Raw genomic sequence first — 26793 nt, 5'->3', positions numbered from 1 at the left:
GGAACACATCATGAACTGCTGACATGTGGGGTGGCAACTCCAATTGATATGCTATGGGTCCACAATTTGCTTTGATCTCATAGGGCCCAATGTAGCGAGGAGCTAACTTGCCCTTGATTCCAAATCTCTGAACACCCTTGGTGGGTGACACCTTAAGATAAACATGATCTCCTACTTCAAACTGTAGAGGCTTCCTCCTCTTGTCATGATAGCTCTTCTGCTTGGCTTGAGCAGCTTCTAAATTCCTCTTAATGACCCTGACATTCTCCTCTGCTTCTAGTACCAAGTCAGGTCCAAAAATTTCCCTCTCTCCAGATTGTGACCAATTTAGCGGTGTTCTACATCTTCTCCCATACAAGGCCTCAAAAGGTGCCATCTTTAAACTGGACTGGTAGCTGTTATTATAAGAGAACTCTGCCAACGAAAGACACTTGTCCCAATCCTTCCCATAGTGTAACACACATGCCCTCAACATGTCTTCCAAAATCTGATTCACCCTTTCTGTCTGACCATCAGTCTGCGGATGGTATGCTGAGCTTCTTATTACATGGGTCCCAAGTGATTCTTGCAATTGCTCCCAGAAACGTGCTACAAAGGGTGCTCCTCTGTCAGACACAATAGTCCTTGGTATTCCATGCAAACGAACTATTTGGTCAATATAAATTTCTGCATACTTCTCTGCCCTGTGGGTGGTATGTACTGGTAAGAAATGCGCTGTTTTGGTCAACCTATCCACAATGACCCAGATAGAATCATGGTGCCGGGAGGTATTGGGCAATCCCACAATGAAGTCCATGCAAATATCCTCCCACTTCCAAGATGGTATGGGGATGGGCTGCAAGGTTCCTGCTACCTTCAGATGGCTGGCCTTGACTCTCTGGCAAGTGTCGCATTCAGATACATACTTAGCAATCTCCCTCTTCATTCTGGTCTACCAGTACAAAGATCTGAGGTCATGATACATCTTGTTACTGTCGGGGTGCATGGAAAATTTGGAAAGGTGAGCTTCATCCAATATTTTCTTTCTGAGCTCGGGGTTCTTGGGAACAACCAATCGGTCTCCAAACCATAGAATCCCTTTGTTGTCCTAACGGAAGCATTTGTATTTGTCCACCTTTTGTTCGATCATTTCCTTAATGACTTGAACACCCTTGTCACCGATCTGTGCCATGACTATCTGCTCATGTAAAGTGGGCTCCACTGAAATATAACTCAAAGCACCGGAGGAAACGACTTCTAGGTTCAGCTTGCACAACTCATCACATAGGGTGGTGATTTTTGCATCCATATTCATACAGTTGCACTGGGCTTTCCTGCTTAAGGCATCTTCCGCAACATTGGCTTTGCCAGGATGGTAATGCACCTCCAAATCATAGTCCTTGATTAACTCTAACCATCTTCTCTGCCTCATATTAAGATCATCCTGGGTGAAGATATATTTGAGACTCTTATGATCAGTGTAAATATTACAGTGAGCTCCCATTAAGTAATGTCTCCAAATCTTGAGAGCATGAACCACGGCTGCTAACTCCAAGTCATGTGTGGGGTAGTTCTGCTCATGGGGTCTAAGTGCACGGGAGGCATAAGCAATGACTCTGTTGTCTTGCATCAAGACACATCCCAATCCAGTACCGGAAACATCGCAATAAACCTCAAAGGGTTTGGTGTTATCAGGCTGAGCTAGCACGGGTGCTGTTGTCAAATGTTGCCTTAGTGTATGAAAGGCATCCTCACATTTCTGGCTCCATTCATACTTGACTCCTTTCTTCAACAATTCAGTCATTGGCTTGGCAATCCTGGAGAAATCCGGAATAAATCGTCGATAATACCCTGCCAATCCCAGAAAACTATGGATCTGTCGTACTATGGTAGGAGGTTTCCAATCCATCACCTCTTGTACCTTCTCAGGATCAACTGATACCCCATCCTGAGAGATGGTGTGACCCAAAAATTTTATCTCCTTCAGCCAGAAATCACATTTGCACAATTTAGCATATAACTGATGGTCGCGCAGTCTCTGAAGTACAGTATGCAAATGTTTAGTGTGGTTGACTTCATTCTTGGAATAAACCAGAATGTCATCAATGAAGACCACTACAAACTTGTCCAGCTCTGGCATAAAGACTGAATTCATCAAATACATGAAGTAAGCCGGGGCGTTGGTTAGCCCGAAAGACATCACCAAATACTCATAAAGCCCATATCTAGTAGAGAAACCCGTCTTCGGAATATCACTGGCCCTGATCTTAATCTGATGATAGCCAGAGCGAAGGTCTATCTTGGAGAATACTCTTGCTCCCACCAACTGATCAAACAATACATCAATGCGAGGCAGTGGATATTTGTTCTTGATGGTCACCGCATTGAGAGGGCGGTAATCGACACACAATCTCAGACTCTCATCCTTCTTCTTCACAAATAAGGCGGGACATTCCCATGGTGAAGTACTTGGGCGAATGAATCCCTTGTCCAACAACTCTTGTAGTTGCTTTTTCAATTCTGCCAGTTCTGCTGGAGGCATCCTATAGGGTCTCTTGGATATAGGTGCAGTTCCGGGTTGCAATTCAACTGCGAACTCTATGTCTCTGTCAGGTGGCATCCCTGGCAATTCATCAGGAAAAACATCCGGGTAGTCACAGACTACGGGGATCCTCTCAACTGGTGATTCGATCATGGTGAAAGCGCAGGAACAGATACAACCCTGGTCAGGTAAATATAGTGTGGTTTCACCACAAGTAGATGAGTGTATTTCAATGGCTCTTGCTGCAACATCAATTACTGCTTGATGTCTTGTGAACCAGTCGGTTCCTAAAAAAATATCCACACTATCCAATCCCAAAATGAGAAGGGTGGTTTTGATTATCAGACTACCAAACTTCATAGGCACATGCTTGTTGATTTGATAGGTGGCAACCCTGCCTCCTGGTATTGAAATTGTAATACCCCCATTGGTGTGATGGAAAGGTAGCTGACATTTGGCACTAAATTTTGTATTGATAAAACTATGTGATGCACCAGAATCAAAAAGAATAATTGCAGGATAATTCAAAACTGAAAAGATACCAGTCATGACGGGTGCTCCCTCTGGAATATCATCCATGGTGGTGAAGTTCAGCCTGCCTTGCCTCACTTGCACTCTCTGCCTCTTGCCTTGGTTCTGGTTGGCATTATGTCCCTGCCTTTGCTGGTTCCTCAGGCAATTCTTAGCATAATGTCCGGTGTTACCACAAGTGAAACACCTGTTGTCATTGGACTGACGGTACTGCTGCTGCTGTGGCTGATTATTGTTTCTCTGAACTAGGGGCTGAGAGCGGCTGGGTGCCTGCTGCTGCTGTTGGGGTCGAATCACCCAACGTCCTTGCTGCTGCTGGGGTCCCCTGTTCTGAGTGTCAGATACGATCCTGAAGTACTGTGGTTGAGCTGAAGGTCTTCTTTTTTGCCTGACGGGTTGTGATGCAGTCCTCCTGAGATATGGCCATGTTGACTAACTCGTTGTAACTGTTGGCCCTGACGGTGTTGAGACAGTCGCAGAGCTTAGTGCTAAGCCCCCTCCTGAATCTGTCCCTCTTCTTCTCATCGGTGTCTGCATGATATCCGGCATACTGGCACAGGTCATTGAAGGCCTGAGCGTACGGTAACACTGTCTGGTTCCCCTGAGTGAGTGCTAGGAACTCATTGAGCTTGCGATCCATAATGCCGGCTGGTATATGATGCCCCCTGAAAGCTACCTTGAACTCTCTCCACTCCACCTCATGGTCAACTGGCTGCATAGCAAGAAAGTGGTCCCACCATGTCCGCGCGGGTCCGTGAAGCTACTTGGTGGCGAACCTGACCTTAGTCACCTCTGAACAAACTCCATTGAGTAGTGGGAATTTAAACTCCACCTACCCTAAGCCATACATCCACATCAAGTGGATCCTCTGCCCTAGTGCACAACGGTGGCTGGGTACTGAGGAACTCCTGATAACTGGCTGTCGTCGGGTGACGCTGATGATCACCACCACCATAATGCTGAGGTGGCGGCTGACGCTGCGCCAACTGTCGCAGAATCTCATTCTGCTGGGCCATCAGTTCTTGCAGGGTAGGAGGCGATGGCGGAGGAATGCGCTCATTCTGTGCATGACGCGCTCTTCCCGCCATCTGAAAAACCAAGAATGCTCTCAATAACACATTTCTGATGTCAGGGTTCATACACGGTGAAAGATTTGCAAGGACGAAACTACTACTTTCTTGCATAATTCATAAAAATGACATAAAGTTTTTCTTCATCAATTTAAAGCTGACATCATTCATCATCCATCTTTCAAAAGAGTTTGTTGCGATTACATCAGTAACTCAAAAGACTCAACTCTATCTAGCCTAGTACCCCAAGGGTGCAAAAGCTAAGCTAGCCTCGAGGAGTTCTACCGCCACAGACTTCTAACTCTATCTCTGCGACCTAGTGAGCAAACGAGGCAACGCTCGACTCAGGGGAAGATGGTCTCCCTGAGCCAGCAGTGTCCAAACTGGAGGCAGGCTCCGGCTCCTCTCCTCCCTCGATGTCGACATCCTCGTTGGCCTCCATGTCCTGGATCTCCTGGTGGTGCATGTCCAAATGTTGGTTAGCCTCCACGAGTTGCTGCTGAGTGTTGATGAGCTGATCCTTGAGAACCTCAATGGTGTTCTCCTTGGTTCCCACTAGCACCTCAAGCTCCTGGATCTCGTTGGACATCTGTTCCACCTGTAGGTCCTTCTCCACCATCTCAGTGGACAGGTCTACCACAAGTTCTTCTCTATTATCCAAGGTAATCTTGGTAGCCTCCAACAATGCCATCAGGTGAGACATTGCCTCTCCTCTCTTCACCTGCAGACGATACAGAGCATCCATGCATCGAACCGTCAAGTGCGCAGTCTGCCCTAGGTAAAGAGCCCATATATCCTTGGCATGCTCCACTCTGTCTTTCCACATTGGGCCATCCTCCTTTTCAGCAGGGAACAAGCCAATGGGATGGGTAGACAGCTCCAAGGGGTGAAAACCACAGAAGGTGGTCAGCCCGTGGAGAGCAATCGCCTCGATAGTATCCTCAGCACGGTATCCGAAAGACTCGGAGTCCAACGAACGCTAGCCTGGCTATAGGGGATGAGGCTCCAGGGTCATCCTCACCCTACAGCGGGGCACTCGGTGCTTCTTAAATAGCTGCACCGCGTACTGGGGAGGCGTCGTGTAACCAGCTCCCTGAAGCACCTCCCACAAAATACGGGGAAAACCCTCTCGTGCAAGTCCATCCGTGTGGGACTGTGTGTTCCCTCCTTCCAAGGATCTATGAGAAGTCATCTGTGTACGGTTAAGCGTAAGTGAAAAAGAAAAAGAAGAATTATAAAATAAAAGGGAATCAAGGCTTGGCCTATCGAAGGTTACGATAAGGTCATTGAATGTACTTAATCTGTCATTATCATGTATTAAAATTTTTACCTCATTATCAAGTAGTTTAAATAAAGGATGCATGCATGCTCGTCCTAAATGACCTCATTTCAACTTAGAGGGAATAGGGAAGAACTCCCATCCCTTATAGTAGCCTGTAGGGCTTACTCAAATAGCCACCTAGCTACCCCTCTATTATCCTAAGGCTTCACATCCTAGGTCTATCCTTATCGTCCTGACGATCTATCCAACATTTGTTTCTATAAAGTTTTACTTTTGAAAAGGATGGTATTTATATGTTATCGATTCCTCTGTGGTGGTACGAGCTCCGATACCAGCTGTGGTGGAACCGCCCGAATTATTCCAACTTAAGTGCCTAAGTCCTGCCTTAGAGGCTAGACCACACTTAAATAGGAATAACACGTCAGTCCCTCGGATCTAGTCCGACAAGGCCACTAACAGGATCAAGTACCACATACTCACTCGATGGTGAGGCACAAAGCAAATACAAAAAAGCATAAAACCATACATTAAGGAGTATCAAATTATTACATCAACATCGGAGTTTTAGCAAAAGTGGAGATCATTGTTCGGATTGCAGCGGAATGAAACTAGCGATAATCAAACGGAGAGATGGGGAAGCCTGTCCCATCACTCCTCATGCTCCTCCTCAGCCGAGGTAGGGTCCCACTCGACTATCCAACCTGGTGGCAAGATGGAAGGCCAAGTCACTCCAGCAACCATGTCCTCCAGAGAACATATAAAAATTATGCCACAAGCAAGGCTGAGTATACTAATACTCAGCTAGACTTACCCGGTGTGAGGAGTCTACTCCTCTACCTCTAGACATGCAGCTGTTTGGCTGAGGGGTTTGGTTTGCTAAAAGCACTAGCTGAGTCTAAAAATCAAGTTTTAGCTTTTTCAAGTTTTAGTGTGACTCTCTTAAGACTAAATGTATAACTATCTAGTCATACATGGTATCAAACATTTAGCAATCAACAACTTTTGCCAAGTCATCACATTTCCACTTGTTACTCAATGTAGCAGCATGGATCAAGCAGTCTCATTAGCTGCGAGATGCAGACGATTCGAATTGAGTTTTTATCCTTGCAAGGTAAACCTAAACACACGATGTGGCGAGGCACTCCGTCCCCACACACATCAACCGTCCCCAATGATTCCCTGGCAACAGATCAGGGCTCACCGCCTTGGCGTACAATGCCTCACTGACCCCGACTGCCGTCGTGCAGTGACCACACTTGTACCCACCATAATCGGAATGGAAGACCACGTCTCAGGTCGCGTGAGGGGTAAATTCTGCGGGCAGGTTCAATCAGGTACTAGGCTTACCGATTTACCATATTTCTCGGCATATGTTTAGTACGTTCAAACGCTTGACTCACGGTACCACACCTTAATCCTTATTCCAATTTCCACCTTGTAGACAACCAATCCCCATGGATTGTTGTCCATAGGCCAACATCATTATGCTATGAAAGTGGATACAACCAATTCCTGACCTAGCGCGCGTGCTAGAAAATCACTCGACTTCTACCGAGATCCCTAATTAGTAAAGCAGCTACTCGACTTAGCATACTAGTATTCATCTCAAAGGAAATCCTGAGGTAATGCAACTAGGGTTTTAGGCAACTCCTACACTTAAGTGCACAATACAAGCCTACAATCATTAAGTGTAGTAAAATAATATATAGAACTGGTTATGCATAAAACCGAGGCTTGCCTTACAAAGCTGGGGCAGGCAGATCCTCGATGGCAGGCTCTGGTGCTGGATCCGGGGCTACCTCCTAAGCAACTCCTTGCTCCGACATGAGGATGTACTCTCCGTCAGCGAGGTTGCAATCTATCGAATGCAATGAATAAGATATATGTATGCTATGAGATGTAGAATTTAGTAATCATTATGTATAGGGAAGGAAAAACTTAGTTAGTGCAGACTTAGGGTTTTCCTTGTTATAAGAAGTCTTAGGGGTTTATGCTTAGCAGTTTAGGTTTGAGGTTTTGATTAGAGTTAAGCAAAGTGAATTAAGACTTGGATTGTTTCTTGAAGGTTTTGATAAGTACTCAAGGGTTTTGTGGTCTTGGTTAGGGCAACATTAATTTCCACTATTAATTTCTCTTTTTATTGTCTTTTTATGCTCTTATAGTGGTTTAAACTACAACAGTGATTTCAAATTTTATAAAAATTCTGTAAAAATTACAGTGGGTTCCTATTGATCACTGTAGTCTGTCCTATGAAATTTAGGTCAAAAATAATCAGAACCTTCTCTGGACAAAAATAACAAAAGTTGGGGCAGAGGGGTTACTTTGCACTACACCCCTTATCTAGGTGTGGGTTCTGTACTAAGGGTTATTTTTGCTAGTATCTATGGTTAATAACATGCTTCTGTGCCAAATATCACAGAGGTTCACCTAATGGTTAATTAGTTATGATTTTCCAAGGTTTAATGTTAAAAAGACACTTATAACTAACTTACTAATTGAAAAATGTCAAACAACAGAACTTTCATTTTTCCTAAGTTCTTCTTAGCAAAAGAACAGTCATTCCTAAGGTAGGGGTGTTTTCTCTTTAGGATTATTTTCTTATGACTTTTCAAAATTTTCTCTGTTTTTACTGAATAATGGTGAGTGTAATTTCTTTCCACTGAACTATGGTTGAATAGATTTTTCTTGTGAACTACATGTCTTAGGCATGCTAGGAAAAATATGGTTGCTCTCTGGTTTCCATTTTTAAATCCCTTTTCTAAATCTTCCTAAGTTTGAGCATAAACAAGCTTTAGTGAATAAACCCTTTTTAATCTTGTACACTGGGGTGTTTATTAATTTTAACCAGTGTAACTACTAGGTTAGTGTCTTCATTATTTTTCTTAACCCTAGTCTTACAATATTTCTATTTTTCCTTCTAATTTTAGTTTTGGGCAGTTTTCTTATTTAATTCAAAACTCCAGAAAATATTACAGGAACTAGGGGGTGTATTATTTTCGCCTGATAGTTCATCTTTCAATAAGTCCAGCAAAATTGGATTGACAATTTTTGGATAATTATTCTTTAAGTTATGCATTTATTAAGTCCTTTGCAATATTTAAAAGAAAAACAAATTCGAAAATGGAAAAGAAATATAGGTTTGCGCCGAGGCCCCTGAATTTTCTCTCCCTCTTCTCTCACAAAACAGTCCTCGGTCTACTGTTTGCATGGGTCACTGACATTGCACAAAACTCCCTGGACCTAGCCGAAATCTAACCCACGCTCCCTGGCTGGCTTAAACAGTACTCGTGGCATAGATTACGACGGCGAGGCTTACCGGTCGCAGTAGAGCTCCAGCGGGGTGGTCAGTGACGTAGGGGAGGTCACGGCGATCACGGCGGTGTGCGGGTCGGCGTCAGAGGTGGTCGGAGCTGCCCTGGCCACGAGCGCAGGCGGCGGAGGTCGTCAGTGGCTCCTGCTCCGGCCAAACCACGGCGGTATAGTTCAATTAAACGGCATGAGGAGCTCCACGGGGTGATGTAGAGGCTATGCGTGCAACGAATTGAGAAATGGTGTAGAGACTCACCCGGTCCACGTGCTCCGGCGGGGTTCCGAACTCCGGTGAGCACGATTGCATTGTTCTGGTGGCGGGAGTCCTTGGTTCAAGCTCGAGCAAGCTTCACAGCCTCCTAGGGGAGCTATCTAAGGGCTTGGATCGAGCGGAGGAGGGCGGGAAAGGGTTCGGCCACGGTGGTTGCCCTCGGGCGGCTCTGGTGGGTCGCGGGGAGGTCGCCGGAGCTATGGGCGAGCTCGGGGAAGTTTGGCGCGGTATAGAGGAGGCAACGGGGAAGATGGCCGGACACTAGGGTGGGCTTTATAGCCGCGGCGCGGGCGTGGTCACGGGGCGGCCGCGGCGCGCGGGGGTTTGCGCACGGGCGTGCTCTGAGCGTGCCCCGAGTGTCAGCCCTCGTCGAACACGTGGGGGTTTGCTTCTGCCAGGGTTCAACGGCCGATTGGAGCGCCTTAGCGTGCAAATCTTGGCAAAACCCCCATGTACGGTCTCTTCCATGCACCAAATCCTACCTTTTTTATGTGAGTTCCAAGCAAGGATACGGTCGGGGTAGAGAGATATAGAGGTGAGAAGTCAGCTCTGTCAGAGCTGTCCACACCGAGACAAAAGCCATGCCAAGTCGTTTCAAATGGCTTAGGGTTGGGTTCAAACTTTTCCAGGGTGTGCTAGAGATATTTGGGCGCCATTTTGTCAATTGGGCCATAGGGTTTTGAGTTTGGGATCAAGGTGAACATGTTTGATCTTTGCAAGAGGGTCGGTTTTGAACTTAAGCAAATCCTGATTTTCCTCTTATGCTCTTCCCTTTGGTGACCCTTTTAGGGGTTTTCTGAAATCTTTTTGGGGTTACTTTCTTTCTAGTTTTTGTAGGGTATTAAGTGTACTACAACTCTTATAATTTGCCCAGGTCAAGAAAAGGTGATTTACATAGACCTTTTTCCATAATCCCCTCTCGGGCTCCATTTTTCTATAAGGGATTTGGATTAGGGTTTGAGTCATTCTCTTCTCTTTAGTGCATGATAAGGCCAAGGCATGATTTCTAAGATGGAATACACTTATTTAGGATCTTGATTTCCAAGTTTGGTGTCCTTTACTTAATTTAAGTCACATGTGATGATGGGCTTTACTTGTGTAGTCTTGAGTGAAAACCCTAAGTAACACCTGGGGTGTTACACTCCGGCCTCGGCAACGTACCAGGAGTTCTTGAGCATGCAACCGCCTTTGTTCACCAAGGTAGAAGACCCACTTGACGTCATTGTGTGGCTAAGGGTTGTGGAGTCCAAGTTCCCACTCCTCACAGGAGCTTGCCCTGATGACACAAAGACCCGCTTCGCCGCACAGCAGCTTCATGGACCTGCTAGGACATGGTGGGACCATTTCCGCGCCATGTTACTCGCTGACCATGTTATGGCATGGGAAGAGTTCAAGACGGCTTTCAGGGGACACCATATTCCAGCAGGGATTAAAGATCGCAAGCTCAATGAGTTCTTGGCATTGACTCAGGGAACCCGCACTGTGTTGTAGTATGCCCATGCCATCAACGACATGTGCCAATATGCTAGTTATCATGCAGATTCAGATGAGAAGAAGAGAGATCATTTCCGCACAGGACTCAACACCAAGCTTTGTTAGCGCCACAACATTGTTCGTGCTGACAGCTTCAATGAACTTTTCAACCTTGCCATATGACAGGAAGACTGTATTGTAGCTCATAGGGCAGAGAAGAAGAGGAAGGCACCAATGTCAGGATCTTTAGCTCCACCCTAGAGGTTCCGGATTATCTCCAACAATCAGAGTAGAGGATTCCAGCATCAAGCAGGAAGATGGGTCATCAGGCCGCCGTAGCAGCAGCAAGCACCCAACCGTTTCTGCTTTCCCGCTCCAAGGAACAAGCAGCCTCAGCAACAGCAGCAGCAGTTCCGCTAAGGGGATGGAAACAAATGCTTCACGTGTGGCAATACAGGCCACTATGCCAAGAATTGCCCGTGGAATCAGCCAAGGCAGATGCCAGCACCCAACCAAGACAAAGGGAGGATGCAGAAAGTGCAAGTCAGAAAAGGGAAGCTCAACTTCACTACTCTAGAGGAGCTACCTGAAGGAGCGCCCATCATGACTGGTACTTTTACTGTTTTTTAATCAACCTACATTGATTCTGTTTGACTCTGGTGCATCGCATAGCTTCATTAGCCAGAAGTTCAGTATCAAATGTGAACTGCCTTTCTATCATACCCAAGGGTCTTTCATGATAGCAACGCCTGGGAAGCAACAAACCAACTAAACCGCAGTATACCTATCCAGCTGGGAAGCAAGGTGTGCAAGACCACCCTCCTCATTTTGGGGATGGATAATGTGGATATCATTTTAGGCACTAATTGGATGACCCAGCACCAAGTAGTGCTAGATGTCGCCAACCGCATCGTAGAAGTCCATTCCCCTACCTGTGGAAAGTTCACCTTATATCTGCCCAGCCAAGAAACCACTCGGTCATGTGCTTTTTCCATGATAGAGCTACCCTTGAAGAAGATTCCAGTAGTTTGTGAGTATGCAGATGTTTTTCCTGACGAGTTGCCAGGAATGCCGCCGGATCGGGATATCGAATTTGCCATTGAATTGCAACTGGGAATGCCACCTATCTCCAAGAGGCCCTACCGAATGCCACCCGCCGAGCTGGCAGAATTGAAGAAACAGCTACAAGAATTGCTGGACAAGGGTTTCATCCGCCCAAGTACTTCACCTTGGGGATGTCCGGCCTTGTTCGTGAAGAAGAAGGATGAAAGCTTGAGATTATGCATAGATTACCACCCACTCAATGCGGGGACTGTCAAAAACAAGTATCATTTGCCTCGTATTGATGTTCTTTTCGACCATATGGTTGGAGCTAAGGTGTTTTCCAAAATAGACCTTCGCTCTGGCTATCATCAGATCAATACACAAGCCAGTAATATTCCAAAGACTGCCTTCTCAACCAGATATGGGCTGTATGAGTATCTGGTTATGTCGTTTGGGTTAACGAATGCACCCGCATACTTCATGTACCTGATGAATTCAGTCTTCATGCCTAAACTGGACAAATTTGTGGTGGTCTTCATCGATGATATCTTGGTGTACTCAAGAAAAGAAGAAGAGCATGCTGGTCATTTGCATGTAGTGCTCCAACGTCTAAGAGAACACCGCCTTTATGCCAAATTGTCAAAGTGTGATTTCTGGCTAAAGGAGATTAAATTCTTGGGTCACACTATCTCTCAAAAAGGAATAACAGTTGATCTAGATAAGGTGCAAGAAGTAATGAACTGGAAGCCACCCACAACAGTTTGCTAGATTCAGAGTTTTCTGGGATTGGCCGGGTATTATCGACGATTCATTCTAGACTTCTCCCGAATTGCGAATCCCATGACAGAATTGTGAAAGAAGGGAGAAAAATTTGAATGGGGTCAGAAGTGTGAAGATGCCTTTCACACCTTGAGGCAACATCTGATCACAACACCTATGTTAGTACAACCTGACAACAACAAGTCGTTTGATGTGTATTGTGATGCCTCTGGCACTAGACTGGGTTGTGTTTTGATGCAAGACAACCGAGTCATTGCCTACGCATCTAGGGCACTCAGACCTCATGAGCAAAATTATCCTACTCATGATTTAGAGTTGGCAGCCATGGTTCTGCATTGAAAATGTGGAGGCACTACTTGATGGGAACCCACTGCAATATCTATACACATCATAAGAGCCTCAAGTACATCTTTACTCAAGCTGATCTCAACATGAGGCAGAGAATATGGCTAGAATTGATCAAGGACTACAACATGGAAGTACACTACCACCCAGGGAAAGCCAATGTGGTAGCTGATGCCCTGAGTCGAAAGACACAATACAACTGTATGATGATGGATTCTCGCATCAATACCCTGTGTGATGAGTTGAGTAAGATGAGGATCGAAGTGATTTCTTCTGGTACCATGTCTCACATCTCCGTCGAGCCAACCTTGTTAGACCAGATTATTATGGCCCAACTCGGTGACAAGGGAGTGCAAATCATCAAAGAGAATCTTAATAAGGAAGTGGAGAAGTATAAGTGCTTTCGCCAAGATAGCAAGGGGATACTATGGTTTGAAGATAGATTGGTGGTTCCTAAAAATAGAGACCTCAAGAAGAGACTCTTGGATGAGGCTCACCTCTCCAAATGCTCCATGCACCCGGGAAGCACCAAGATGTACCATGATCTGAAGCCCCTGTATTGGTGGACCAGGATGAAGAGGGATATAGCCAAGTATGTATCGGAATGTGACACCTGTCAAAGGATAAAGGCAAGCCACTTAAAGTCAGCTGGTGCCTTGCAACCCCTATATCGATACCTTCATGAAAATGGGATGACATCAGCATGGATTTCATTGTGGGTCTGTCCAACACCTCTCGTCATCATGATTCTATCTGGGTCATTGTGGACCGATTGACGAAGGTGGCACATTTTATTCCAGTGCACACCACCGATAAAGCTCATAAGTATGCAGACTTGTACATTGACCGAATTGTGTGTTTGCATGGATTACCCCGGACAATTGCCTCTGACCAAGGAGCCCAATTCGTAGCCAGATTTTGGGAGCAATTGCAAGAGTCTTTGGGAACCAAGCTGGTAAGAAGTTCAGCTTACCACCCCCAGACTGATGGTCAGACCGAAAGGGTAAATTAGATTCTTGAAGATATGCTAAGGGCTTGTGCAATCGATTACGTTAAGAACTGGGATAAGTGCCTCTCTTTGGCAGAGTTTGCTTATAACAACAGTTATCAATCCAGTCTGAAGATATGAAAGGAGGTGTAGAACACCCATCAACTGGTCACAGCCCAGCAAAAGAGAATTCTTTGGGCCCGACCTGGTGTCGGAAGCCGAAAGAAAAGTCAAAATGATTCGAAAGAACCTAGATGCTGCTCAGGCCAGGCAAAAGAGTTACCACGACAAGAGAAGGAAACCCCTACAGTTTGAAGTGGGAGATTTTGTATATATGAAAGTATCGCCCACAAAAGTACTACAAAGGTTTGGGATCAAAGGCAAGTTAGCCCCTCATTACATTGGACCTTATGAAGTCATAGAAGCATGTGGACCCGTGGCATACAAATTGAAGCTACTCCAAAGATGTCTGCCATCCAAAGTGTGTTCCATGTATCCCAATTGAAGAAGTGTGTTCAGTTACAAAGAGGTTATAACAGAACCAGATGTGGAGATAGAGCCAGATCTATCATACCAAGAACACACCTCCAAGGTTCTAGATTCCAAGGAAAGATCAACTCATGCAAGAACGATTAAAATGTATAAGATCCAATGGAGCAACCATTCGGAGGAAGAGGCGACCTGGGAGACTGAGGATTTTCTGCGCTCGAACTACCCCGATTGTCTACCTAAGGAACTCTATACGTAACCATACCCCAGCCCCCCTGCCCTCTGAATCCAAATATAAGAAATATGATCTTAACATAAACCAAGTTAAGCTATAAAACTAAAACAAGAAGGGCTTCCTTCTGAAGTTGCAAAGAGGATGACATTAGAAGAGGAGGTTTTCTAAATAACCTTATCAATCAAACCAACCTCGAGAAAACAAGCTGTAACCTCCTCCTCACCCCTAGAGAACCCCGACCCGAATCTCGGGACGAGATTCTTTTAAGGGGGAGGGTTGTAACACCCCAGTGTTACTCAGGGTTTTTCCCTCAGTACCCAACTGGTGACCATTATCACATGTGATTTTAATTGGACAAGAGACACCCAAATTTAAGGAACTAAAAACCCAAGCTAAGTGTCTTCATCTCAAGAACCATACTTTAACACCATCATATACCTCAAGTGGGGAAAATATTCAAAACTCTAAAACCACCCTAATTGAGCCATTGGGCACCAATAAGGAATCTAATGAAAAGGATATGAAAAACATAAAATCAGGTTTTGGACAGAATAACAAGTTTGTAGCACTAAATAATCTACAAAACATAGTAAAAAAGTCTACCAAAAAGGAGCTTGCAACATCCTCAAATCAGCCATTTAAGTAGGAACTTCAAGTAAAATTCAAAAAATTCAGAATTCTAAAATCTAACCTCTTCATAAAGATCGATCGTGTTCTCTAATTTCCAAAACTCAAATCCGCATGGTCCAAATATCAAGGGGCGTAAAATTACCTTGTACACGCCTTGGCAAAGTTTGAAAACAAATCTCAGCCATTTGACATGATCTTGGCATGGATTTACCTCGGGACGCGGTAGCTTGACACTCAAGACTTGGCGACGCGACAACTCTCTGTACACGACCGAAAACCTCTCGACTTCCACACAAAAACGACAAAGCAACGTCGAGAAAACATATCTTGTATAGTGATCTTGCCCATATACGCGAAGATATGGAGCCTATGAACACTTAAACGTGGGCAGAAGCAAAGCGCCACGTGCTCGGTGCCTTGCCAGGCCGGCCGAGCGCGCCCCCCACACGGTCGCCCCGCCCCGCGCGCCTGCGCCACGCCCCCTCCTATAAGTGCCGCAAGGCCTTAGCCTTGTTCCCTCGCGCAACCAAACTCCCGCCCGAGCCAGTGGTCACCGGAGTTCACCGCGAGAGGCAAGCGCCACCGCTCGCCACCACTTCTCGAGCTTGGCCAATATAGCCAGCCTCTTCCGTAGACCCCTAGCCTCGCCCAAGCCCTTAGATAGCTTCCCTGAGAGTTCGTGAAGCTTTTCTAAGCTTGAGCCGAGACCCTACTGTCACACCCGGATTTCGGGGCACCAAGACCCGGGCGCGAACATAATCACCAGGTGTGCTGGGACCAAGTCTCACACATATGATGAATCATGGCACATGATCGAATGTCACTTCTTTACTATATAATAAGAGTTCTGTACAAAATAAGTAAATAATTACATTATAAGGAGACAACGGTCCAGCAACCCAAAGTTGACTGGGAGACGACGGCCTAGACCTCTCACGAACTCATCACAGCATCCTCCATGTGTCTCATCCTGCGGTACCTGTTCTTGACCTGTGGGGGGGGGGTGTGAGACAGCAAGAGTGAGCTCACATACGTTCATCGCTCAACAAGTTGTGGGGAATAATGTGCATGAACTCGCCAAAGGTGGGAGCTCACGTGAAGTGTAAGGCTTACCAAAGAGGATGGTTAGAGCTGAGTATTGCTTTTAAAGTTGGTCAAAATTTTATTAGCAATTACTAAGTATAAGTAAATACCAACCCAATTAAACAGTAGAACAAAAGTAACAACATCACCTGCGATGCAATGCATATGGCAAATTGAATTTAGTTACATAAATTAATCATGTGAGGGTCCGAGCTGCTCATGACCGTGAGCACGGCTAGTATACCAGTTTTACACTCTGCAGAGGTTGCGCATCTTTACCCACAAGTCATGTTACCCATCTGCCAAGGGATCGCGACTTCCCATACACCTCTACCGAGGAGGCGAGGCAGGGTAACACTACGAGGCCTTTACAAAGTTCCACTAGCTTCAGAAAACCCGCTACAGTTTATAGGAAGCTCCAATGCAGGAATTCCCTTGCAGGACCGCCATCGCAGCAAAATCCTCCCGAGGGCCTCCCTACACTGACCACTCCCCTACTGCCCTTGCCCCTTTCGGGTAAGGTAGTCCTCCACTAGCTTTCCTAATTAATCACCCAAGGGCGTCCCATTATACCCTTGTGGTACCACTGTTTTCCCGGGTGGTCACTCCATGTTCCAATTAACATAATGATCTTATCATGAACGATAAATAACAACGGATAACAAAAGTATAATCATGAGTAATGTATCTTCATACCCAAAACCACATAAAGCACTAGCAAGTACTACCCAAAAAGTTCAGTGGTAACAAGGTATAAAGATAATTAAACTAGGGTAACCTATTGGGTCCCATCAAAATTAACCTATGCAGATCATTATGATTAATTATAACATGGCTGGGTAAAAAGAAGTGATCAAGGGCACAACTTGCCTGACACTTGAGATTCCAGGTACCAGGATGATCTTCAGATGACTCGTAACCTCACTGCTATTCGTAGCAATAGAGACAAACATGTATAGGCAAAATTAACATTACATCAAACATAAGAACAACTGTATAATAATATTCTACACGTTGCTACGAGATCGTAGAAACAAGAACCACTAAATTCGGAGCTACGGTTATTAAGTTATGAATTTCTGAAATTATTTAGTGCTTAGAATAGATTAATCCAAATGAACAATTTTAATTCAAGTTTCATGGCTAAATAGTGTTACTAGTTGATAGACAATAGTAATACAAAATTATTGCAACTGGAATGGGTTAAAAAGGAGTTAAAATAAAGAAGTTATGAATTATCTAAGTTTCTGAATTTATTTTAATACTAAAAATTCATTTTCTGTATTTAGTTTATAAATAAATCGAGGTCTCAGCCTGCAACCCGATTTCTAAAAAAGCCAGGGGCTAAAGTGCTAAAAACAGGATCTGTCTGTGATTATTTTTCACTTAGAACGGATGGCTGGTTGAATAGGTGAAACCCTAGGGTCTCTTTAGCAAATAAGCCGAACGAAGCGGTATCGGTGAAGCCAAGCCGTTGGATTAGAAACTGAGCGCCCGGATTAGATTGATCCGCACCCGAACCGGTATCCACTGGTTAACGTCCAATGAGCGATCAACGGACACGATTTAAAATGAACGCGATGCACTCATACTCACACATCGCCAGATCAATGGTTTAGATTGAGCCTAGCCGAATGGGTATGCAACGCGCAATCCTAACCGTCCATTAGAAGATCTACATCCCCAATTGTTTCCTGATCTCCCACGACGGACAGTGGCGGCGGAGGTGCCCAGAGCGGCGGCGCCATTGCCGGCAGAGCCAAAAGCTCCGGTCCCCGATCGATAACCCGGGCGGACAACGCAGCATGCAACGGAGACAATGACGAAACTGAGGGAAGGAGTCTCACCATAGATTGTCATGCAGGTGGCGCAGGTCACGGCGAGCGGCGGATCCCTGGCGAAGGACTGCTCTGATGAGCAATTCCCACGTCGAGGCTAACCAATCACGCTCGGGGTGGCCATGAACTTCTAGGGAATGCGAATCAGTCCCCAAACCCCGACCGAGAACTCCGGACGACGACCGAAGCGGAGAACGTCGACGACGGCGGATTACCTAGCCGATGGCTCTCGGCTTCCTCTCTTCTCTGCACCGGGTGACGAGCTGGGTCGGCGTTTTTGATTTGGGAGGGCGAGAAGCTCCGGCCGCGCGCTTTTATGGTCTAGCAGGGGCGGTTTGGCCGGTCCGCAGTATGCGCGCAGGCGCGCCATGCTCGGAATTCCGTTGGGGATCTCATCAGGGAAGAACTAACTGGTACACAGACCCCACATGGCAAAGACAGCAGTACCGTGTCCGGGGTGGGGTGTCTGACTAAGGCGTGGGCCCAGCGAGGCAGTGCTCGTGCGCGGGTGGGGAGGCTGGCGCGTGTTGGGGAAGTGGGCCGGCCAAAGATTCCGGCCCAGTTTGGCCTTTGTTTTTCTTTTTTTTGTTCATTCTTTTCTATTCTATTTCAAATTCCAACTCCATTTCAAATTCATGTTGAACTTTTAAAATTTCCAAGTTTAAATTTCCCAAACTTTGTGGCAAGTTTAATCTCAGGTTATATATTCAATTTGAACTTACCAATCTAGGATTTATTCATTTATGAATTTATTTGTATTTTATAATATTTCTTTCTCCTTTTCTTTCTTTTCCTATTTTCATTCCCTTGATTTTCAAATCTAAATTTGAATTTTTGTTATGAGTCACACCATGGATCAAAATGTACCAGATTCAAATATTAGTGTAAAAAAATATATTCTTATTTATATATATTTTATTTTACCTCATTTGTTTGATATTTCCTTCTCTTTTATTAAATTCTAAAATTGTACCTTTGGATTAAATCTCAATTCTCAATACTCCAGTATAATTTGAGATATCTAAATTTTGCTATTTTATTTCTTCATATATTTATTATATTTTTTCCTTATACAAATTTTGGGCCTTACAAATCCTACCCCCCTTAACAGAAATCTCGTCCTCGAGATTTGTAAGAAAAGGGATGTAGTTTTTTTTCAACACATATGCACAAACAAAATCTCACATGATGCATAATTTATTGGCAAAACATACGGTCAAATAGACCTTATTATTCCTTCTAAAATAATATCATATCATCTACTAAAGTAACATCTAGATCTTACAAATGGTAGTAATTTATATATATGTTTATGTAGCTTGGTGGAGTTGGTGGTGGTGGTGGAGGTTGTTGTTGTTGTTGTCTCTCCAACCGCGCTTGCCTTATTTCTTGGCGGACCTGACGTATTTCCTCGCGTTCTTGTCTTATCTGATTTTGCATCTCGGTCACCAGGTCTGTTAATTGTTGTGTTACCAGTCTTTGGGCAGCAACCACTTGATCGATTTCAACGGGTGGAGGATTTGGAGGATTCATTTCTGTTTGCTGTTGCGTGATAATCTTTCCTTTCCTAGTATTGACCATGAAAGTTAGAAGCATATGGTAATAGTTTTGCAAAGGAAATTATTCAATAAGCGGAATGAATAAGCTAGTAGCTGGTTATAATCTGAAGATTCTTTAGTAGGGCTTAATCTTTGTTTTATGTCCAGATTGGGGTGACCAGTCGTATAAGGTGAATATCAAGGGTAAGATAGAATCTGTCAAGATGAGAGATATATATGGGTGAGATAGACTACAAGATGTAGGTTAAAAGTTTGTTTGTTGTTAGGTGGGAATAGAAAGGTTATACCATTCATCATGGCTCTATGGGTTGGATTAGCTCATGGTTGAGTTGATCCAATGTGCTAAGTTAAGTTAATATATGGCTAGTAGGGTCTAATCTATTTCACCAAGATTAACTAAATGGTTAAGTATTTCACTTTAGATTAGATCATAGTAGCTTAGATGGGATCTAAATTAGATTGGTATGACTAGCTTAGATGCATAAGATCTAGTTAATTTTGGATTAGATCATGGTTGTTACTTCAGGATGAGATAAGTAGAGTGGTTAGGGTAAGATGATTTCTTCAAGATAAGATGAATCTATTGGGATAAGAGAGAATCTTTTAAGATAAATGGATCTATATGAAATAGATACACTTTAATGGAGGATAATCTAGGTTGTTTAGTTATCTCATGAATTTTATTCATTTATATTTATGCCTATATGTATATGTAGATGTAATTGTGGATATTACTCCACAACTCATCACACTCAATCAAAGATCCAAATCAGACAAGTATCATAAGAACAAACATTCAAGCATACGGATATGTATAAAAATAGTTTTGTTTTTGGTTCCTAAGTTTAGGTCTCCTATTTCTAAAGGTCACTTTAGGCACAAAATTTCAAAGTGTGAAATCCAAGCTTGTCTTTAGAAGGAAAAAGGTAAGAGTAATCAGAGTAAAGCGGAAATAGATGAGAAAAGATTAAGAAAAGTTTAGAAAGAATCAGAATAGCAAAGGTAAGTAGATAATGGTTGTTCAGTTCTATCTAGGTTTCGTCCTACAGTCAACATTCCTCTGATACCACTTCTGTCACACCCGGATTTCGGGGCACCAAGACCCGGGCGCGAACATAATCACCAGGTGTGCTGGGACCAAGTCTCACACATATGATGAATCATGGCACAGGATCGAATGTCACATCTTTACTATATAATAAGAGTTCTGTACAAAATAAGTAAATAATTACATTATAAGGAGACAACGGTCCAGCAACCCAAAGTTGACTGGGAGACGACGGCCTAGACCTCTCACGAACTCATCACAACATCCTCCATGCGTCTCATCCTGCGGTACCTGTTCTTGACCTGTGGGGGGTGTGAGACAGCAAGAGTGAGCTCACATACGTTCATCCCTCAACAAGTTGTGGGGAATAATGTGCATGAACTCGCCAAAGGTGGGAGCTCACGTGAAGTGTAAGGCTTACCAAAGAGGATGGTTAGAGCTGAGCATTGCTTTTAAAGTTGGTCAAAATTTTATTAGCAATTACTAAGTATAAGTAAATACCAACCCAATTAAACAGTAGAACAAAAGTAACAACATCACCTGCGATGCAATGCATATGGCAAATTGAATTTAGTTACATAAATTAATCATGTGAGGGTCTGAGCTGCTCATGACCGTGAGCACGGCTAGTATACCAGTTTTACACTCTGCAGAGGTTGCGCATCTTTACCCACAAGTCATGTTACCCATCTGCCAAGGGATCGCGACTTCCCATACACCTCTACCGAGGAGGCGAGGCAGGGTAACACTACGAGGCCTTTACAAAGTTCCACTAGCTTCAGAAAACCCGCTACAGTTTATAGGAAGCTCCAATGCAGGAATTCCCTTGCAGGACCGCCATCGCAGCAAAATCCTCCCGAGGGCCTCCCTACACTGACCACTCCCCTACTGCCCTTGCCCCTTTCGGGTAAGGTAGTCCTCCACTAGCTTTCCTAATTAATCAGCCAAGGGGGTCCCATTATACCCTTGTGGTAGCACTGTTTTCCCGGGTGGTCACTCCATGTTCCAATTAACATAATGATCTTATCATGAACGATAAATAACAACGGATAACAAAAGTATAATCATGAGTAATGTATCTTCATACCCAAAACCACATAAAGCACTTGCAAGTACTACCCCAAAAGTTCAGTGGTAACAAGGTATAAAGATAATCAAACTAGGGTAACCTATTGGGTCCCATCAAAATTAACCTATGCAGATCATTATGATTAATTATAACATGGCTGGGTAAAAAGAAGTGATCAATGGCACAACTTGCCTGACACTTGAGATTCCAGGTACCAGGATGATCTTCAGATGACTCGTAACCTCACTGCTATTCGTAGCAATAGAGACAAACATGTATAGGCAAAATTAACATTACATCAAACATAAGAACAACTGTATAATAATATTCTACACATTGCTACGAGATCGTAGAAACAAGAACCACTAAATTCGGAGCTACGGTTATTAAGTTATGAATTTCTGAAATTATTTAGTGCTTAGAATAGATTAATCCAAATGAACAATTTTAATTCAAGTTTCATGGCTAAATAGTGTTACTAGTTGATAGACAATAGTAATACAAAATTATTGCAACTGGAATGGGTTAAAAAGGAGTTAAAATAAAGAAGTTATGAATTATCTAAGTTTCTGAATTTATTTTAATACTAAAAATTCATTTTCTGTATTTAGTTTATAAATAAATCGAGGTCTCAGCCTGCAACCCGATTTCTGAAAAAGCCAGGGGCTAAAGTGCTAAAAACAGGATCTGTCTGTGATTATTTTTCACTTAGAATGGATGGCGGGTTGAATAGGTGAAACCCTAGGGTCTCTTTAGCAAATAAGCCGAACGAAGCGGTATCGGTGAAGCCAAGCCGTTGGATTAGAAACTGAGCGCCCGGATTAGATTGATCCGCACCCGAACCGGTATCCACTGGTTAACGTCCAATGAGCGATCAACGGACACGATTTAAAATGAACGCGATGCACTCATACTCGCACATCGCCAGATCAATGGTTTAGATTGAGCCTAGCCGAATGGGTATGCAACGCGCAATCCTAACCGTCCATTAGGAGATCTACATCCCCAATTGTTTCCTGATCTCCCACGACGGATAGTGGCGGCGGAGGTGCCCAGAGCGGCGGCGCCATTGCCGGCAGAGCCAAAAGCTCCGGTCCCCGATCGATAACCCGGGCGGACAACGCAGCATGCAACGGAGACAATGACGAAACTGGGGGAAGGAGTCTCACCATAGATTGTCATGCAGGTGGCGCAGGTCACGGCGAGCGGCGGATCCCTGGCGAAGGACTGCTCTGATGAGCAATTCCCACGTCGAGGCTAACCAATCACGCTCGGGGTGGCCATGAACTTCTTCTAGGGAATGCGAATCAGTCCCCAAACCCCGACCGAGAACTCCGGACGACGACCGAAGCGGAGAACGTCGACGACGGCGGATTACCTAGCCGATGGCTCTCGGCTTCCTCTCTTCTCTGCACCGGGTGACGAGCTGGGTCGGCGTTTTTGATTTGGGAGGGCGAGAAGCTCCGGCCGCGCGCTTTTATGGTCCAGCAGGGCGGTTTGGCCGGTCCGCAGTATGCGCGCAGGCGGGCCATGCTCGGAATTCCGTTGGGGATCTCATCAGGGAAGAACTAACTGGTACATAGACCCCACATGGCAAAGACAGCAGTACCGTGTCCGGGGTGGGGTGTCTGACTGAGGCGTGGGCCCAGCGAGGCAGTGCTCGTGCGCGGGTGAGGAGGCTGGCGCGTGTTGGGGAAGTGGGCCGGCCAAAGATTCCGGCCCAGTTTGGCCTTTGTTTTTCTTTTTTTGTTCATTCTTTTCTATTCTATTTCAAATTCCAACTCCATTTCAAATTCATGTTGAACTTTTAAAATTTCCAAGTTTAAATTTCCCAAACTTTGTGGCAAGTTTATTCTCAGGTTATATATTCAATTTGAACTTACCAATCTAGGATTTATTCATTTATGAATTTATTTGTATTTTATAATATTTCTTTCTCCTTTTCTTTCTTTTCCTATTTTCATTCCCTTGATTTTCAAATCTAAATTTGAATTTTTGTTATGAGTCACACCATGGATCAAAATGTACCAGATTCAAATATTAGTGTAAAAAAAATATATTCTTATTTATATATATTTTATTTTACCTCATTTGTTTGATATTTCCTTCTCTTTTATTAAATTCTAAAATTGTACCTTTGGATTAAATCTCAATTCTCAATACTCCAGTATAATTTGAGATATCTGAATTTTGCTATTTTATTTCTTCATATATTTATTATATTTTTTCCTTATACAAATTTTGGGCCTTACACCTACCCCGCCGGAGCAGCGAGTGCGACCTCGCCGGACTTCGGCCGCCCGCCACCACACGTGGACCGGGCTACCAGGTAAGCCATTTGCAAATTCCATGCGCCTACAACCTCCCTGACTTCTCGTGAAGCTCCCCAACTCACTGGATTGGACTATCCCGCCGTGGTTAGGCCGAATCACTCGCCGCCATCGAGTTGCCCCGCCTGCGCGCGAGGACCGACCAACTCTGACCATCTCCGACACCGACCCGTACACCGACGTGACTGTCATGACCTCCCCGACATCGTCGACCACTTCACCGGAGCTAAATCGCCGTCGGTAAGTCTCGCCGACGTGATCTTTGCCCCGGTCACTGTTCCGTCTAGCCAGGGACCACGATATAGATTTAGGATAACAGTAGGGGGTTTTCTGCAATGTCAGTGACTCAGTTGAATAGTAGACCGAGGACTAGTCTGTAAGGAAAAAGGGGAAAATACACCAGGGGCCTGATTGCAAGATGCTTTTTCCTTTCCCTTTTCGAATATTAAGTTATTTAAATCTGCAAAAACCTTGATAAATGTATAACTTGAGTATTGTTCATCCAAAATTTGTCAAACCAATTTTGCTACGCTCTGCATAATGTAATTTTTCAAATAAAAATAGTAAATCCTATATTTTCTATACTAAGTTTTAGAGTTCTGAATTAAATTAGAAAACTACCCAAACCTTAAAAATACAGAGAAGAATAGAAATACTTCTGTGCTGGACTTGAGGAAAATTGTGGAGACACTCACCTAGTAGATACATTGTTTAAAAATAATAAACACCACAGTATACAAGACTAAGTTAGATACATCCATTAAAAACTATTTCTGCCCAAACATTAGGAAAATGAAAAGGGGATAGAAAATTGAAACCAGCGGTGACCATATTTTTCCTAGTATGCCTAGTAATATAGATCATAGGAAAAATATATGGAACCCTAGTTTAGTGCTTATCAAAGGTTATAATTTTATTTAGGCATTTTGAAGCCAATAAAGGCCAGGATTAAAAATATAAGGGCACATGGAATAATGGCAATAAAAATTCAGTAGACCCCTGACCACTAGTATACCAATGCAAAAATGATAAACACCCCAAACCATCACAGTAAGTGAGTTAAACAAATAGAACTTGGATTTGTCCAATATTTCAAATAAATCAAAAGAAACGCTAAAAATGGGAAACAGTGAGCAGCCCAATTATTACCCAAGTACTTATGATGTAAACTACCAGAGAAAAATATAAGACTAAGGTAAAAATATGATGTAATACACCTCACCGCATACCCCATGAAAAGACCATATATTCCAAGAACTTTTACAACCCCTTCCCTATGAGCAAAGTTAACCAACTTAAGGAATGATTGCTCTTGCGCAAAGTAGAAGTTAGGAAAATTGAGAAATATATTGTTTGACATTTTCCAAATATAGTAGTAGTAGAAAGCACCACTAAGCCCTAAAGCTTTGGAAAATCCCCACAAAATAACCATTATGTATCTTTGGCTAAAATTTGGCTTAAGGTCATACCTAGATACCAACAAAAATAACCCTTAGATAAACCCACTCCTAGAATAGAGTTGTAGTTCAAAGCACCCCCTCTGCCCTAAATTTTAATATTTTTGTGCAGAGAAAACCAGTCCCATTCTAGGCCTCAATTTTTAAGACTGAAATATATACACCAGTGAGAGGCCACTATAATTTTAACAGAGTTTTTGGAAATTTTTGAAACTATGTTGTAGTTCAAACCTACTCTAAAAAGTATAAGTAGGAAAGGGAAAAAGAGAGAATTAATAAAAGTGATAAATCTTAACCATAATAACTTCAGCAAAGACCTTGTTAAATTTTTCACTAAGATATTAAAGGGTAGTGGAGTACTAAATTAATCCAGCCTCTAGATCATGGCCACACCCAATTCTAAATGGCGAAGTATACCACTAAAACCTCCAGTAGTAAGATTAAGCTTTATCTTATTGACTTAAACACTTCACCATGCATCATAATTACTAAATTACATATCATAGCATACATGTATATTATTCATTGCATATATTAGAGTGCAACCTCGCTGACAGAGAGTACGTGCTCATTCCCGAGCAAGAAGTTGTCCAAGAGGAAGTCCAGGAGCCAACCCAAGAGCCTGCCACCGAGGATCTTCCTGCAGCTTCAGCTTTTGAAGGCAAGCCTCTGTTTTATGCATAACCATTATATATACTACTTTACTACACTTAATGTTTGTAGGTTTGTAATGTGCACCTAAGTGTAGGAGTTGCTTGAAACCCTTAGTTGCATGAACTCAGGATTCCTTTTTGAGATGGATACTAGTATGCTAGGTCGAGTAGCTGCTTTGCTAATTAGGGATCTCGGTAGAAGTCAAGTGATTTTTCTAGCATTCGCGCGAGGTTAGGAATTGATTGTATTCATCTTGATAACGGGATCTATGATGGTCTGTGGACTTGGATCCAGGGTGGATGCCTTGTCTATGAGACGGAAATGGAATTAAGGATTAATGTGTTGATACCTGAGTCAAGCGTTTGAAAGTACTAAACACATGTCGGGAAATATGGTAACCGGTAAGCCTAGTACCTGAGTGAAGCCGGGCGCGGACTTTATCCCTCACTTGTCCTGAGACTGTGTCTCCCATGCTAGCTTTGGTGGGTGCAAGTGCAGCCACTGCACGACGGCAGCCAGGGTCAGTGGGGCATTGCATGCCAAGGCGGTGATCCCTGGCCGCGAATGGGGAATCGATGGGGACGGTTGATATGTGTGGGGATGGAGTGCCCCTACATGTCGTGTGTTTAAGTTTACCTTGCAAGGTTAAAACTCGATTTGAATTGTCTGCTTCTTGCGGCTAATGAGACTGCTTGACCCCTTGTAATAAATCGAGTAAAAAGTGAAATGAGGTTTTACTTGAGATAACATGTTGATTGTATTAAATGCTTGTTACCATGTCTGCTTA

This window comes from Zea mays, chromosome 7 (assembly GCF_902167145.1).
Source record: "Zea mays cultivar B73 chromosome 7, Zm-B73-REFERENCE-NAM-5.0, whole genome shotgun sequence".
NCBI lineage: Eukaryota > Viridiplantae > Streptophyta > Magnoliopsida > Poales > Poaceae > Zea > Zea mays.
This window is presented reverse-complemented; position numbering follows the sequence as displayed.